Source organism: Brachyhypopomus gauderio, chromosome 13 (assembly GCF_052324685.1).
Source record: "Brachyhypopomus gauderio isolate BG-103 chromosome 13, BGAUD_0.2, whole genome shotgun sequence".
In the NCBI taxonomy this organism is placed as follows: domain Eukaryota; kingdom Metazoa; phylum Chordata; class Actinopteri; order Gymnotiformes; family Hypopomidae; genus Brachyhypopomus; species Brachyhypopomus gauderio.
The window spans coordinates 5,346,488-5,364,257 of NC_135223.1; the positions used below are offsets into that span (position 1 = coordinate 5,346,488).

The window sequence follows — 17,770 nt, forward strand, 5'->3', positions numbered from 1 at the left end:
CTTTTTATTGCACAGCATTTTACTGATGTTTTATTGGATCCAAGGGGTTATGTTCACATTTGTTGCACTAATTAAAATCTCGGGTGAAGTCTACTACGGAGTCAAGCCTGATCTTTTCGGGGAGAACCCTGGCCTCTCAGAGTGTAGATCGTGGAGTCGCGTCTACCCCAAGGCACATCCCCACAGTCACACAGCAGTTACGTGAGTTGATAGGGGAACTTGGAAGTCAGATTGGTGAGACTATTGCGAATAGAATACTGTCCAGTCAAAGTCCAGTTACTCCTACCTCCCCTGGATCATCCAGTAAGGATGGCTTTGACGTTGTTAACACCTCTCCAGACGCCTCTAGGGTCAGTGTGGTAGTTAGGTCAGACATTAAGGAACCACCTGTGTTTAGGGGCGACGAGAGTGACAAATACACTGTCCAGGAGTGGATAGATGTAATGGAGCTATATTTAAAGAAAAGTTGCTGCCCTGATACAGAGAAAGCAAACACAATTCTGAGCCATCTCTTAGGCAGAGCTAAGAACATCGTGAAAGTAGGTCTAAAGAGTAATTCTTCGTCTAACACAGTTGTGAGTCCCGACAAAATGTATGATGTGCTGAGGCGTTACTTTAGTGACAGCCCTGTGTCGTGCCTGCCTTTAGCCGATTTCTATGCCACACAACCAGAGTGCAAAGAAAGTCCAGTTGATTACTGGGTGCGCCTGAACTCCGCAGCAGAACGTGCTAATAGTCATTTACTGTGCAGTGGGAGTAGGATGGGGAATATGAATGCTGAAGTAGCTATGATGTTCATTCGGAACTGCCCTAGTCCTGACCTGTCCAGCGTATTTAAGTGCAAGCCAATGACTAAATGGTCATTTGAAGAGGTTCAGGAGGCCATAGATGAGCATCAGAGGGAACATTGGTCACGCAAAACTCCCAGTGTCCCAAAGCCTCGCACACTCCAAGTCGCTACGGCTACAGCTGTTGCTAGCCCAGAGGAGACCACTGAAGCAGGATGCACAGTTCTTAATGCTACACAGTGTATCCCCAATAACATCTCTAAACGCAACGATAATGTGGCATCTGACTCTAATACATTAGAGCGTGTGCTCAGCATGTTGGAAAGGGTGCTTGAACGTACCAACCAGCCAGTTCGCAACTCTTCAGGGCCCCATGCGACGTCATGGACTCGCGGGTTAGTCTGTCGTGTTTGTAGTGACGCTTCCCATACCACTCGCTCACATTGTATGAGAGAGAAGCGATGTTTAACCTGCTTCGAAGTAGGACATCAGCGTAAGGATTGCCCCAACATGGTTTTACCAGCTCCCCAGCTTAACTCTGTGTCACATAACCAGGGAAACTAGCACACTCACGCCTAGGGGGGAACAGCGTGGGTGATAAAGATGAAACCCTCGATTGTGGAGATGACATGTCACTGTATGAAAGTTGCTGCAAATCTGCATCTGATAAAAGTGAAATTCTGTTCCAAAATGTGATGAAGTTAGAAAAAGCTGACAGTCTGTTTTACACCGATGTGCTTGTGAAAGGTCAAGTCACATTGCGAGCTCTACTAGATAGTGGATCTATGGCATGTACCATGAATGAAGAAGCGGAGCACAAGCTCAAGAGCTCAGGGATTGCACTAGAATTCAGTGAAGTGGATTCTGACGTCACACTTGTAGGCTGTGGTGGAGTTCAAGTACGCCCAAAGTGCATCTATCAGATAGAGATGGAAGTTTATGGATATACAGTCAGTGTACCTACATTAGTTGTTCCTGGGCAGCGTGATCATGTCATTCTGGGCACTAACGTTATTAAGTACATCCTCAGTAATCTCAAGGAAACTCCCAACTACTGGCGTGTTCTCAGCTTGGCCGAAAGTTCAGGAGAACCTGAAATCGAACGTTTCTTAAACATGTTGTCTGGACTGCACAGGTGGAAGGGCAGAGAAATTCCTGACACCCTAGGTACGGCTAAACTTACACAAGCTGTCACTCTTCTACCTCGACAGGAGCATCTAGTATGGGCCAAGCTACCCTCAATCGCCCCGGTTTCTGTGGGAAGTGCTGTCCTCGTCGAACCACCCAAGTCACAACCGCACAGGAAAGATATCATGGTTGGTAGGGTAGTGGCCTCAATGAATGCTGATAGGTGGGTGCCGGTTAAGATCCTAAACCCAAGTGATAGGCCAGTCACCTTAAAGAGAAACTCGAAGGTGGCTGATGTATCTCCATGCTTGGCTCTCGAGGATCTTGATGTGAAGTATAACCAGTCTGACCGTAGTGAAGTAATAGTGTCAAACCAGAGGGTGGATGGTTCCATGGCCGACAAAACTCAACCTGCTTCTAGTTTTCATGACAGACTGAGCCAGTTCGGTTTAGGTGATCTCGATGTTGACTCGTGCGAGGTGTCTACATGCTGGAAGGAACGGCTAGTGCAGCTGATACGCAAATATGAAGGTGTGTTTTCAAAGGACAAACTGGATTGTGGCAAAGCCAAAGATTTTCTCCATCGCATACGTCTGTCAGATGACCGGCCGTTCAGACTCCCTTACCGTCGTGTGCCTCCTGGACATTACCATAAGCTCAGACAGGTGCTCTCAGAAATGGAGGAGCGTGAAATCATCCGTAAGTCTTCCAGTGAGTGGGCCTCGCCGCTTGTGCTGGTTTGGAAAAAAAGTGGAGACCTACGTATCTGTGTAGATTATCGGTGGCTGAACACCCGCACCGTGAAAGACGCTCATCCCTTACCACACCAAGCCGATTGTCTAGCCGCTTTGGGGGGCAATGCAATATTCAGTGCGATGGACCTCACTTCTGGGTTCTATAACATTGAGATGGCTGAAGAGGATAAAAAATTCACCGCTTTCACGACCCCTATGGGATTGTTCGAGTTTAACAGATTACCGCAAGGTCTGTGTAATAGCCCGGCAAGCTTCATGAGGCTCATGATGGGTGTATTTGGTGATCAGAATTTCCTCACCCTTCTCTGTTATTTGGATGACCTTCTTGTATTCGCACCTAATGAAGACGAGGCTTTGAGACGGCTCGAAATGGTCTTTGCCAGGTTGAGTGCCCATGGACTTAAGTTAGCTCCTAAAAAGTGCCACTTGTTGAGGAGAAGTGTGAGGTTCCTGGGGCATGTTATAGATGAAAATGGAGTGGCAACGGATCCTGACAAAGTCAGGGCTATTACTGCCATGACAGAGGCTGATCTCATGATGGAGGATGGAGCTAGCCCGTCACAAAGGAAAATCAAGGCATTTTTAGGTATGATAATGTACTACCAGCGGTTCATACCAAATTGCTCTGGCATAGCAAAACCACTGTTTTCACTGACTGCTGCACCGAAGGGTCAGAAGATCCACAGGAAGGGGGCTGCTGCTTTCAAGAAGTTGAGTCCGAATGATTGGAAGCAAGAACATAGCCAGTCCTTTGAACAATTGAAATCTGCGCTATTGGAATCTGTAGTGCTCGCACACCCCGATTTCAGTCGACCATTCATTCTGTCTACAGATGCTTCATTGGACGGCTTGGGTGCTGTGCTGTCTCAGGTGACTGAGGGAGAAACAAAAGCCCGTCCCATTGCTTTTGCCAGTAAGGCCCTCACCCGTGCCCAGTGTAACTACCCTGCTCACCGTCTAGAGTTTCTGGCTCTAAAGTGGTCCGTCTGTGACAAGTTCAGTCACTGGTTAAAAGGCCACTCTTTTACTGTCTGGATGGACAACAATCCGTTAACCTACATCTTAACGAAGCCGAAACTCGATGCGTGTGAGCAGAGGTGGGTTGCTAAATTGGCTCCGTACAATTTCAGCATCCAGTATATCCCTGGCAGTAAGAATGTGGTGGCGGACGCCTTGAGTAGACAGCCCTTTACACGTAGCCGCGTCAGCCAGAGGTTGGTTGTTGAGCCCTATAATGTGCTCTTGGACGAAGCAGAGCATTACAAAGAGGATGTGGTCCAACGCACCTTTCTGGTCAGTACGCAGTGCCAGGTGGTTAAACCTCCATCTCCCTGCCAGGAGTTAACCTGTTGCTCGCTCTCAAGTGATGAGGTGTCGGCTATCCTGAATGGCCAAACTGGGTGGAGCACAGGGCCCAAGGAGAGAGTTGCGCTATGGTTGTCTCAGGATGTGCACAGTCTCCTACCATCAGACCAAGGCGCTTTGTCAGTATTTTCACTGAAGGAGCTTCAGGATAAACAGCAGCAGGATCCTGTTTTGTCTCAAGTTCTTTCGTATGTCACACGTGGTACAAGGCCATCAAGACGAGAGAGGGCAAAAGAGACCTTTAGGACGTTGAAGACTCTGAAACAGTGGGATAAGTTGAAAATGCTAGATGGAATCCTGTATCGCTTATGCAAAGACCCCCTGTCGGGCAAAAAACGCCACCAATATGTCGTTCCAGCCTCCCTCGTTAGTCAGGTTCTGCAGGGTGTTCATAACGACGCTGGTCACCAGGGCCAGAGTAGAACACTCTATTTGGCCAGGCAGAGATTCTTCTGGGTCGACATGGAACGAGAGATTCGGGAGTATGTCAAGCACTGTAAACGGTGTGTGGTGAGCAAGACCCCCGAACCAGAAGGACGAGCCCCACTTGAGAGTGTGCGAACTACACGACCCTTAGAATTGGTGTGTATTGACTTCTGGTCTGCTGAGGACTCTCATGGCAAATCTGTAGACGTTCTCGTGGTCACTGACCATTTTACCAAAATGGCCCATTCATTTGTTTGTCGTGATCAGTCCGCTAAGCAAGTAGCACGTCAGCTGTGGGACAGGGTGTTTTGCTTGTATGGGTTCCCTGAGCGCATCCATGCAGATCAGGGTGCAAATTTTGAAAGCCACCTAATCCAAGAATTGCTACAGATTGCTGGAGTAAAAAAATCAAGAACAACTGCCTACCACCCGATGGGCAATGGCCACGTTGAGCGATTTAATCGCACGTTGGGAGGTATGATCAGGGCTTTGCCCCCGAGAGCTAAGCAGAAGTGGCCACAAATGTTACAGACTTTGACCTTTATGTATAATTGTACAGCACATGAATCTACTGGCCATGCCCCATTTTTCCTGATGTTTGGGAGAATCCCTCGTCTGCCAGTCGATGTAGTGTTTCACAATGTAGGAAGGGACAATGACATTGTTGACTATGATGGCTACATCAACAGTATTCGTGCTGACCTCCGGGAGGCTGCAGCTCTTGCCCAAGCCAGTGCAGATACCAGTCGACAGCGCCAGACAGAGCTTTATAACAGGAGGATGAAAGGCTGTGACATTGAGGAAGGCGATCGCATATTGCTGGCCAATAAGGGTGAGCGAGGACGACGGAAACTGGCGGACAGGTGGGAGTCCACACCTTACCTGGTAGTCTCGAGAGATCCTAAGTGCCACACTTATCGGGTGAGAAACATCAACACTGGCCAAGAAAAAGTGGTCCATCGGAACTTGATGCTGCAGGTCAATTTCCTGCCCTTTGACACAGAGGTTGAAATAGAGCCATCTTTCGGAGACTCAGAGTCAAGTCATGAACAGGCTCAAGGATCTTCTAGATCGTCCATGGTGTCAGAAGATGCCTCTGATAAGGGAGAAAGGACTGCTAGTTGGATAGCAACACTAGGTGACACTAACCCCTCTGAGTGTCCATGCACACCTGAATGTGGAGAGATGGAACGTCACCCCAGTAGTATGGACTTAGAATCCACTTCCAGTCACTTTCAGATTAGTGAGGATGATAGCCAAGGCATTAGGCCTGCTGAGGTCGCTGAGGCTAGTGCTGAGGAGAATCCAGGAAAGACCAGCATGATATCCACAGATAATGCTGCTTCATCTGTTACTGGAATAGTGACCCAGGTTAAGACACGGGCTGGTAGGCTGGTGAGACCCGTGAATAGGCTGATACAGAATATGACGCAGAAAGCAGTGCACAGATCAGCCAGAGATTTAGCAAAATCTTTATTGATTTAGGGGGCTCCCAAGAAAAATAAGTGAAAAGAGTGATGGTTTCCTTGTGTGGGGAAAAAAAGAAGGAGAAAGTCATTTGAGTCATACCAGTGGGTGGTGTACAAGGCATCCCCTTAGTGAGGTGGCATTAACGAGTCTGATCAACTCTTTATTGCCCCTTTCCCTAGTAGTTGGGACACACGTGTTGCGTAATGGTATTTTGTGGTTGTAGAATAATGACTTTTCTTAGTTATCCTTCTAATTTGTGTGGTATGTAACCTGTTCTGTGCAAGCTTTGTGAAGTTCAGGGGGGAGTATGTAGCCGTGGTAATATTTTTGAATATGTGAATGTCTATTTTTTTTTTTATGAACTTCACCAAGCTTTGTTTTACAATCTCGATGTTAGGTTAAAACTTTAAAAGAAAAAAAAGGTTTTTGTATATGGTTCCCTTTGGGGGTTCCCCCTTGTTTGTTTTATGTGGGGCGGCAATTAGTGCGACACGCCTGAGCTATCCGGTGCTTTCGCGGCAAAATCGCCAGTAGCATTGTGAATGCTGAACTGGTAAGCAGGTGTTTTGCGCTCTCCCATAAATTTCACAATTTAAAAGTGTAGAAACATATCTTTTAAGTTTAAGAGATAAACTACGCTGTGAGAAGTTATATCGCTAGTTGCCTCTCTTTCTAAACTCTTAAGTTAAACCGAGTTAGACGATGCTTTTAACATTGGAGTCGAGTCATCCATTGTTTTATGCCTCGTGCAGGCGGGAGAGAGAGCGAGGGAGAAGCAAAGCCTGTGTGTGTGTGCGTGTGCGCGTGCTGATTCTGCCCCATGTCTCACTCAGGTATGTTTTCCTGTCGAGAAAAAAATGGAAAAATTTGGAACTCTTTAAAATATGTTTATATTGTGACTGTGTATTAACACTGCTGGTTTATATTAGTAAGTTATATATAGGGCCTTTTCTCCTTTCGGCTGTATATGTAAAAAAAAAAAAAAAAGAAAAACGGTAGTAGCATTGTGAATGCTGAACTGGCGGGAGAGAGAGTGAGGGAGAAGCAAAGCCTGTGTGTGTGTGCGTGTGCGCGTGCTGATTCTGCCCCATGTCTCACTCAGAGAGAAGCTGAATCGAATAAACAACGCAGAGTACCGTATCCCAGTGTGTTGTGACTTCTTCGCCCGCCCGGAGCCCATCGTCCGGTTAATGTCTGCTACACATGCTCATGTGTAGGGCCCAATACGGCCTGTACCAGGTTAAAAGAATCAAGGGTTAAAAAGGAGGGTTAAAAAGTCCTTTACCAGTGGCTTATCGGGACAACATACATGTATATTAAAATCTCCAACGATAAGAACATGATCATAGTTAATCATAATCCCAGCAAGAAACTCTGAGAAGTCATTTAGGAAGTCCTTGTTATATTTGGGGGGGCGGTACATGACAGCACAGAACACTGGGTTACCGTGTCTCATCTCAAATGATGTAAGCTCAAAACTGGAGAATGAGGACTGTTGGAAACATTGTTTACAGTTATAGTTCTGTTACTTCTGTTACTTTAATATTGAGTTACTTCAACACCTAGTTCTGCTTTACAGATCGGCATGTCCATTTTACTTACTAAAACACATCTAATAGTTCGTGGGTTATATCCTGGTTTAATCCGCATCGTAATCAGTACTCTGTTTAGATTTCACGTTAACTGTTTACAGTTTTCGACTTTAAATTAATTCATCATCAAATCCGTCAGGTCTGCCGGCGGTGGGGGCAGTCTTCAGGAGGAAGGCAGAATACTAACTCTTTATTGCCCCTTTCCCTAGTAGTTGGGACACACGTGTTGCGTAATGGTATTTTGTGGTTGTAGAATAATGACTTTTCTTAGTTATCCTTCTAATTTGTGTGGTATGTAACCTGTTCTGTGCAAGCTTTGTGAAGTTCAGGGGGGAGTATGTAGCCGTGGTAATATTTTTGAATATGTGAATGTCTATTTTTTTTTTTATGAACTTCACCAAGCTTTGTTTTACAATCTCGATGTTAGGTTAAAACTTTAAAAGAAAAAAAAGAGGTTTTTGTATATGGTTCCCTTTGGGGGTTCCCCCTTGTTTGTTTTATGTGGGGCGGCAATTAGTGCGACACACGCCTGAGCTATCCGGTGCTTTCGCGGCAAAATCGCCAGTAGCATTGTGAATGCTGAACTGGTAAGCAGGTGTTTTGCACTCTCCCATAAATTTCACAATTTAAAAGTGTAGAAACATATCTTTTAAGTTTAAGAGATAAACTACGCTGTGAGAAGTTATATCGCTAGTTGCCTCTCTTTCTAAACTCTTAAGTTAAACCGAGTTAGACGATGCTTTTAACATTGGAGTCGAGTCATCCATTGTTTTATGCCTCGTGCAGGCGGGAGAGAGAGCGAGGGAGAAGCAAAGCCTGTGTGTGTGTGCGTGTGCGCGTGCTGATTCTGCCCCATGTCTCACTCAGGTATGTTTTCCTGTCGAGAAAAAAATGGAAAAATTTGGAACTCTTTAAAATATGTTTATATTGTGACTGTGTATTAACACTGCTGGTTTATATTAGTAAGTTATATATAGGGCCTTTTCTCCTTTCGGCTGTATATGTAAAAAAAAAAAAAAGAAAAACGGTAGTAGCATTGTGAATGCTGAACTGGCGGGAGAGAGAGCGAGGGAGAAGCAAAGCCTGTGTGTGTGTGCGTGTGCGCGTGCTGATTCTGCCCCATGTCTCACTCAGAGAGAAGCTGAATCGAATAAACAACGCAGAGTACCGTATCCCAGTGTGTTGTGACTTCTTCGCCCGCCCGGAGCCCATCGTCCGGTTAATGTCTGCTACACATGCTCATGTGTAGGGCCCAATACGGCCTGTACCAGGTTAAAAGAATCAAGGGTTAAAAAGGAGGGTTAAAAAGTCCTTTACCAGTGGCTTATCGGGACAACATACATGTATATTAAAATCTCCAACGATAAGAACATGATAATAGTTAATCATAATCCCAGCAAGAAACTCTGAGAAGTCATTTAGGAAGTCCTTGTTATATTTGGGGGGGCGGTACACGACAGCACAGAACACTGGGTTACCGTGTCTCATCTCAAATGATGTAAGCTCAAAACTGGAGAATGAGGACTGTTGGAAACATTGTTTACAGTTATAGTTCTGTTACTTCTGTTACTTTAATATTGAGTTACTTCAACACCTAGTTCTGCTTTACAGATCGGCATGTCCATTTTACTTACTAAAACACATCTAATAGTTCGTGGGTTATATCCTGGTTTAATCCGCATCGTAATCAGTACTCTGTTTAGATTTCACGTTAACTGTTTACAGTTTTCGACTTTAAATTAATTCATCATCAAATCCGTCAGGTCTGCCGGCGGTGGGGGCAGTCTTCAGGAGGAAGGCAGAATACTAACTTTAAATTCATATTAATTAATTAAGCTTGTGATCAATGGGTATTTGTATGCATCAGAAACCAATAGGATTTATATGATTTATGGACTGTAGTCAACAAATGCATTGTCATCAACTTTTTGTATACCAAGAACATTTTCTGGAGAAATGGTTCTTTATGCCACCCTACCTCTTTCTTCATTGTGCAGACTAGAGGAGACTGTTGTTCCATGCAAGGAGGGACCTAATCTGCAAGGCTGTGTAGGCATTCCCTCTCTGGAATGTTCTCTCCCATCTCTTTTCATAAATGAACATTTGGTTTCCATTTAATTTGAATACAAGGTCCCATATTAAGTTTTTGGTTTTATACAAGAACGAACAATTACTAATGCACATCAAATGCAGAATGCCTACATGTGCAAACACTATTACTTACATTTAAAATCATTTAAACATTTCATAAAAACATTTCATAAAAATCATAACATTTCATAGCATCAAGACAATAGGTACACCATTTAAATGTATTTATATTTAATAGTATTGTATGGTTCGCTAAAGCGAAAACATAGGACTAAATGCTATCCTGATTTAAGTAACCAACTATAGCACAAAACAATTACAATAACAAAAGCTAAAAGCAAAAAACACAAATATATTATGTATCACTAATTTTATTATCTTTGACAAACAAAGACAACTTCAACAACAGACCCTTTTCTCTACTTGTTTTAGCAATGACCTCCTGCTTCAAAAAAGCAATCCTGGTAACAGAAGTCCAGCCAGTCCACAGTGGAATAAAATCCCTGCACTTCTCCTCGTTTGCCTCTTCCCCCGTAACCTGGTGGATATGCCTTGAAGAGGGACTTGCAATTCAGGCATTCAGAGATGCTGTAGTTTACTCTGTATTCCTTGCAAAATTCTCTGGAGATTTTTTTCCAGTTGACAATGCCTGTAGTAGATGATAGCAGTAAAGTAGAGGTAGATGTTTCATGCGAGTTAATATCACGTATTGTTTTGATTACATTATAAAATCTACATTCATTGCACTTACTATCCAGCCAGGAAAAGTGGGCCTCTCGCTTAAATCCGGCGTCACCAACAACATCCCTGAATCTTTTGCACATCAAAAAGTTTCATGTATGCAGAATCACCCTCTGCCAGGATCACCTCTTACAGTATCTCTGACAAAATCTCAACAGGGACCTAGAGCCGAGAGCAGAAGAGAGAGGGAACATGAATTTGCACATACATACAGGTACAGCTTCATAAATTAGAATTTCATTGACAAGTTATTACAGTAATTCAGCTGAATGTGAAACTCATGTAGATTCATTACAGAGTCTATGCCAAGTGTTTATTTCATCAACACAAAGTAATTTATTAACTACCACCATGGTAAACACATCGACCATTGTGAGACTCAACGTCCTGCGTAGCAGTAATGAAATCTGAAGGTGTAAAAACCTTAGTCGCACAAATTGGACAGTGATAGAGAGAGAATTTACTGCACTGCCCATCCAACACAATACTTTCAGTTGTTTTTGTAATACTCGCGTGACTCTGTAGATAAGAAAACAAACATGCACACATCGACATTAACCTAAACCGCTCATACGTTTAACATATAAACAAACAAGGCTAACATTACCATTTCATCTTGGCGAACACCGCAATGTGGCTTGTACAATATTGTGAACTAAATGCAACAATTAACTGTATGTGACAAAAACAAAGACATACACAGCAATGAAAAATACATTAAACTTTGGAGACATTTTGTTTTACTTACGACCATCTTGTCCGGCAAGCAAATGACTTGCAAACAACTGTCGGAATACAATGGCCTGCCACAAATCATACCGCAAAAACCTCCAAATCTGAATATGACCAATAACAATGGATTTAAGAGAAGGCACACCCATTTGGAGTTAAGGTAGACCTATTTGGAGTTTAGTCCCTCCTATTTGGAGCTGATCCAGCCTGCAGGAATACGTACTTGGTCAGGGCTGGCTTGGATGCTGTTTCCCCCAGCCGTTGCTAGGGGCACCAGAGTCAGTCCCAGGCTAAACAGGCATAACCGTATGTTCTCAGCCAGTCTCTGCTTTCTCTGTGATTGCTTCTCGTTTGAAGTTGTCTCGCCACCTCTCATGATTTCTCTTTACTTATTCGAGTATCTATCTCCTGCGTCACTTCCTGACCCATCTCAAGTTTTCCGAATCCTGTATTTCTTCCTATACGTTTTGCCTTTATTTTTGGGAAGGGTTTCATTTTGCTGCGGTGTTTTTTGCCTGCTGCCAGTTACATCCCCGGTTTTGTTTTCGTGTTGCATTTATCCGTGTTTTTTAGTTACTATTGTCATTTTGTTTCTTTTTCCCATCTCTCTACGGTTGAGTGTTTATTGTTTTGTTTCTATTTACTTCATGCCCTCATGGTTTTGGTTTCTATTTCTATCTTTTGTGCGTTTAGTCTTCCGCGTTGTTTTGTTTGTTCTGGGTCACTGTGCACGTTTCCCTCTCGCTAATACATTTGACAAATGACATTTGACGCTAATACAAGTGTCAAGCGTCTTGCTCTTGCAAGCCGGCACTTGGGTCCACCCTTCTCCATTATTTCATGCGGTGTGTACGTTCCCGCCTTGCACACGAGCTACATTGTCAAGTTCGGTCTTCCCTGGCATTCGGTAAAAACCAAAATGAACCCATATTTTTGCCTTAAACAAAGACTGGACAGGTTGAATCTCTTTCCTCCATTTGTTTTGAAACTTTTCCACGCATGAGTGTGTCCCAGAACCTGCTGCGTGAGGTCTCGTGTAATTTTGTAATTACGTAATGCGAGACTTCACCACGACTTAATAACTATTTTATAAAACTAGTCTTTATAATTTGTAAATCATTTAGCAGCATCTAAAAAAGTTAAAATGGTTTCTAGCATAAGCTACATTAAGAACAATTAATATTTATTTTTCTCTTAAGTATGCCTGATATACTCTTATTACACATAATTAGCATTATCACAGAATTATCTATCTATCTCTGAATTATGCTTTAAAGTTAATAAGTGAATAAAAACAATGATCAATGTCTTACCTCACTTTCAAATTGCATATTTGGTGTTGTCCGACGTACGTCAGCAAAGTAGATTTTATATGGCCCTATTTTTGCTAGGAGTACATACGCATCTTTGCCTTCCCATACCTCTTGTATCTGTAAAATTGAAAGTAAATAATGCATTTCCATTTAAATGGTTTAACACAAAGCAAAGAAAATGAAAAACGCTATCATGAATTCTTGGTGAATTTTATATACATAAATGCATGTTTGTACTGAAACTATTAATTTATCAGGATTGGCTTCTAATGAGATGGGAGCTGCAGCGCCGGGAGAGACAGCAGGGGCTGCGGCGTCTAGAGAGATGACTGTTGATACTATGGGGCCTGCAGTGGCCAGCCACTTTCTGCAGCTCATGTGGAATACGTGGAGTCTCCTCCTGATGATGCCGCAAATGATCAGTATTAATTTTAGGAATTGTACGACTACTGCAATCCTCAAGGTCTGCACTTTCTATTCAAGTGCTGTGATGTATGAACCCAAGTAGTTTAGGTCCAGCTTGCCTCCTTTTCTCTGCTGGCTTCATACATTCAGCCTCCACACCTTGTCCCTCACACTACATTTGGGAAGCGATGACTTCTGCTGCCTTTTCTTAAACTTTTTCATGGCTTTTCTCCAAGTTTCCCTTTACATTGGACAGAATGTCATTTAGCTTTAGGGCTAAATGACCTCTTCAGAGCCCACTACCTCTTCAACAGTGCTGTCAATCTGAAAAAATATTTTACATTTAGCAATTACATTTAAATGTAATATTACAGTGTGCTTTTTTTGGTATCAATATTTAATTTTAATTTAAAAAATGTGAGACATGTCTAACACTGTAATGTTCGGGGATCTCTGAAGGATATCGGGCCTCTCTCCCAAACATAAGAAAGTAAGGAGAGCACTTTGTTGTCATTTGCTTTTTTGTTCTTATTCTGAACATCACTGCATCACGGTTCTTGTCTCAGCCGTTTGGTTTCTTCACCACCAATTTGCAAAGGGCTTTAAAGAGATCAAATTGAACAAAGGTTAACCATGTCTTGTACAACAGTTTTTTTATATGTTTTTGTATTTTATGTTTGTTATAACCATACCTCTTTCTTTCCACAAATACCAAACAAGATAATTTTACAATAAATATGAACTTGCACCCAGTAAAAAATGTAATATGCATCTGTATCGTTTGATTTAAAAGATGCACATCATACCTCTGAATTACTCCATTCATTCTTTCCACTAAACCATTAGTCTGTGGATGATATGGAGCACAGAGGCTCCTTTTGATTTGTAGAATTTTACACACGTTTGTTGACCTGAAAATGCCAGTTACAGAGGTAATAATCATGTAACAAATTATATCTGATAATGCAGAATACAGCAATATATATACATTTAAATTTTTAATAAATACATTGTTCCAATTACTGATTGACATATAGAACACTTACATCATTAACAAACTCTTTCCCCTGGTCAGTGAGCACTCTTTTAGGCGTCTCAAACTGGTACACAAATTTCAGCAAGCAGTCAGTGACCTCTCTAGCTGATTTGGATTTGTTGGGGTATGCTTGTAGCCATTTGGTCAAATAGTCAATGATGACACATATTTGTTGCCACTGTCAGTCACTGTAAATGAGTGGAGAATTTAGAGTATTTGAGTGCATTTATATGGTAAATGTAGCTGATCAAATCAAATCAAAGTTTATTTGTATAGCGCTTTTCACAACACGTCACAAAGCGCTTTACAGGATTTACAAGGTTAACAATACTATGGGTCCAGAACCCTAATGAGCAAGCCTAAGGCGACAGTGGCGAGGAAAAACTCCCTATGATGGTGGGGAATAGGAAGAAACCTCGGGAGAACCAAGACTCAAAAGGGAACCATCCTCCATCCTCACACACATCACACAATCAGACTAAGTAAAGGTAAAAATGAAAGTTCTGGGTTTTGATATTGTCACTGTAAATGTCTTGATGAATGCCAGGCTTTCATTCCATGTCGGAGCAGCGATGCTGGTATTGTAGGCTCCGACTGCAATGTTACTCTCCAGGTGAACCTCGGAGAAAAGATATGAGATGTAGTAAATATGTAACAGATTAATCAAAGGCCAAACTAAACAGATGAGTCTTTAATCGAGTTTTAAACATTGAGACTGTGTCTGAGTCCCGAATAGAGGCAGGAAGATTATTCCACAATTGTGGAGCTTTAAAAGAAAAGGCTCTTCCACCTGCTGTGATCTTTTTGATCCTAGGAACAGTTAATAACCCTGCATCCTGCGAGCGAAGTGAACGCGCTGGGTTATATTGTTCAATAAGTTCACTAAGATAGTCTGGAGCTTAGCCATGCAGCGTTTTATATGTTAATAAAAGTATCTTAGTCAATGCGGAATCTAATTGGCAGCCAGTGTAATGACGATAGTACGGGACTAATGTGATCAAACTTTTTAGTTTTTGTTAAAACTCGTGCTGCTGCGTTCTGCACCAGCTGGAGTTTGTTTATCGATTTACCAGAACATCCAGTTAGGAGACTGTTGCAATAATCTAAACGATATGAATGCATGGATTAGTTTTTCTGCATCACTAGTATTTAATATGTTTCTAATGTTGCGCAAGTGAAAGAATGCTACCCTAGTTATATTATTATGTTTATCGAACAAGAGATCTGGGTCTATTGTGACGCCCAAGTTCTTTACCTCTGCGCTGGGGGTTATAGTAAAAGAATGTAGATTCAATGCTACATTATGTATCTTGTCTCTCACAGCCCTAGACCCAACTATTATTAATTCTGTTTTATCGGGATTTAGTGCTAGAAAGTTACACGCCATCCAATGTTTTATCTCTTCTACACATTTCTCAACTTTACTATTTGCGCCTAAATCATCGGGTTTTGCCGGTAAATATAGCTGAGTGTCGTCTGCGTAGGAATGGAAACTGATGTCGTGCTTATGCATAATCTCGCCTAAGGGTAACGTACAGTGTGAATAGAAGTGGTCCTAGGACTGTCCCTTGTGGGACACCATATTTAACCTGCACAGATTTAGGTTTTATTATAATAATAATAATCTTTATTTGTATAGCACCTTTCATACATACATGTAACTCAGTGCTTTACAGTATAAATAAAAGAAACATTAAAAGGAGATAAGACAAAAAGAAAATGTTAAAAGAAATTAAAGATAAAAATATTAAAATAACAAAAAGTAAAAAGTAAAGTAAGTAAGATAAAACTATTAAGATAGAGTTTCTTAACTAAAAGCGGATCTAAACGGGAATGTTTTGAGACTGCTCTTAAAACTATGCAGGGATGAAATGCCTCTGAGCTCTTCAGGAAGAGAATTCCAGAGCTTTGGGCCATAGTGGCTAAAAGCACCCTCGCCAATCTTTAATCGGCTTTTAGGAATCACCAGTAGATTACTGTTTGACGACCTGAGAGACCTGACTGGAACATATCTAACCATCATTTCACTTAGGTAAAGAGGGGCAAGACCATGAAGACATTTAAAAACCATGACTAGAGCCTTAAAATCTATTCTAAAGCTGACAGGTAACCAGTGCAGTGAGTGGAGTGCAGGTGTAATATGATCTCTCTTTCTCCTGCGGGTCAGAACCCTTGCAGCCGCGTTCTGAACTCGCTGTAGGTGCGAAATAGAGCTCTTTGGAAGAGCAGATAGAACAGTGTTACAATAATCTAGCCTTGATGTGATAAATGCATGGACAAGTTTTTCACTGTCAGCAGGAGAGAGCATATCTCGGACCTTAGCGATGTTTTGAAGATGAAAGTAAGCTGTCTTGCATGTAGTCATGATGTGTGATTTGAAGCTGAGCTCATTATCAAAGGTGACGCCCAGGTTCTTAACACATTGTCTGGCTTTCAGATTCATTTGATTTAAATAAGTCTGGACATCATTCCTTTGTGAATCACTGCCAAGAACAAGAACCTCTGTCTTCTGTTTATTTAACTGCAGAAAATTGTCAGACATCCATGTCTGTATATCATCTATGCAGTCAAACAGTGAGCAAATTGATTTTAGGGCTTTAGGTTCTAGCGAAATATAAAGTTGAGTGTCATCTGCATATTGATGATAACTAATACCATGTTTATTAATGATGTGTGGTAACGGAAGCATATATAGGTTGAATAGTAACGGCCCAAGAATTGATCCTTGGGGGACGCCCCCCAAGTTATTTTTTGACGTGTGGAGGAAGAGGTACCTAATGCTACATAGTAATCACGCCCAGTTAGGTACGATCTAAACCAGTCTAAGACTAAGCCACTAAGGCCTACCCAGCTCTGTAGTCGATCAAGAAGTATTTCATGATCAACGGTGTCAAAAGCGGCGCTTAAATCTAGCAGAAAAAGGACTGAGTTTGCCTGCATCCTTATTCAATCTCAAGTCATTTACTACATTAACTAGGGCTGTTTCAGTGCTGTGGAGAGCTCTGAAACCAGATTGAAAAGTGTCATTTATTTGATTTACTTTGACATAGTCATTCAACTGGATTGACACTACTTTTTCAATGATTTTGCTAAGAAAGGAAAGGTTAGATATAGGTCGATAATTATTAACACTTACACATTGGAAGCGGTCAGTCAAATATGATCTAAACCAGGAGAGTGGGACTCCTTTAATACCTACTGTGTTTTCTAGTCTATCCAGCAAAATGTTGTGGTCTACAGTATCAAAAGCTGCACTAAGATCTAACAGTATAAGGAACGAGACGAGCACATTATCGGCCGATATTAGTAAATCATTCACTACCCTGAGTAAAGCTGTTTCAGTGCTGTGGTTTGGTCTAAATCCTGATTGGAACTTTTCATGGATACTATTTGATTGGAGATAATGGTTTAACTGATTGGAAACTGCTTTTTCTAGAATTTTAGAGATAAATGGGAGATTAGAAATAGGTCTATAGTTATATAAATAGGTCTGTTTTTTAATCAAGGGTCTAATTACGGCGCATTTTAATTGTTTGGGCATGTACCCTAGGTTAAGGGAGGAGTTAATCATATTAAGTAAGGGCCCTGCAATGGCTGGGAGTAGGTCTTTGTAACGTTGCATGCGCAACGGAGCGAGGAGACGGACACAATCGCTGAGATGAGCGAGATTTAATACAGGGAATACCATAATCGGAGTCGATGGAACAGGCAGGGGTCATAACAGGCAAGTAATCCAGACACGAAACACGAACTGACATCTTGAGACAAGAACAGGGAAGACTTACGGACTAGGGATCAAACAGGCTGACAGAACAACGCACGAACCGACGGAATGACAAAATAAACAAAGCACGGAGAAACAGCATGGACAAAGTAGACAAAATCACGAATACCAGACTGGGGAATGACGGGACTTATATACAATGAC

At 42.1% G+C, this 17,770-nt stretch overlaps 1 protein-coding gene across 1 annotated transcript in view; it reads left to right on the forward strand.

Annotated features, from left to right (window-relative positions):
• Window positions 1-7,096: 7,096 nt before the first annotated feature.
• Window positions 7,097-17,770, forward strand: part of LOC143473533 (uncharacterized) — a 43,081-nt gene continuing 32,407 nt past the window's right edge. The window contains exon 1 of the mRNA XM_076970570.1: window positions 7,097-8,391. The gene's annotated coding sequence lies outside the window, so the exon portion shown is untranslated. The remainder of the gene's footprint in view (window positions 8,392-17,770) is intronic.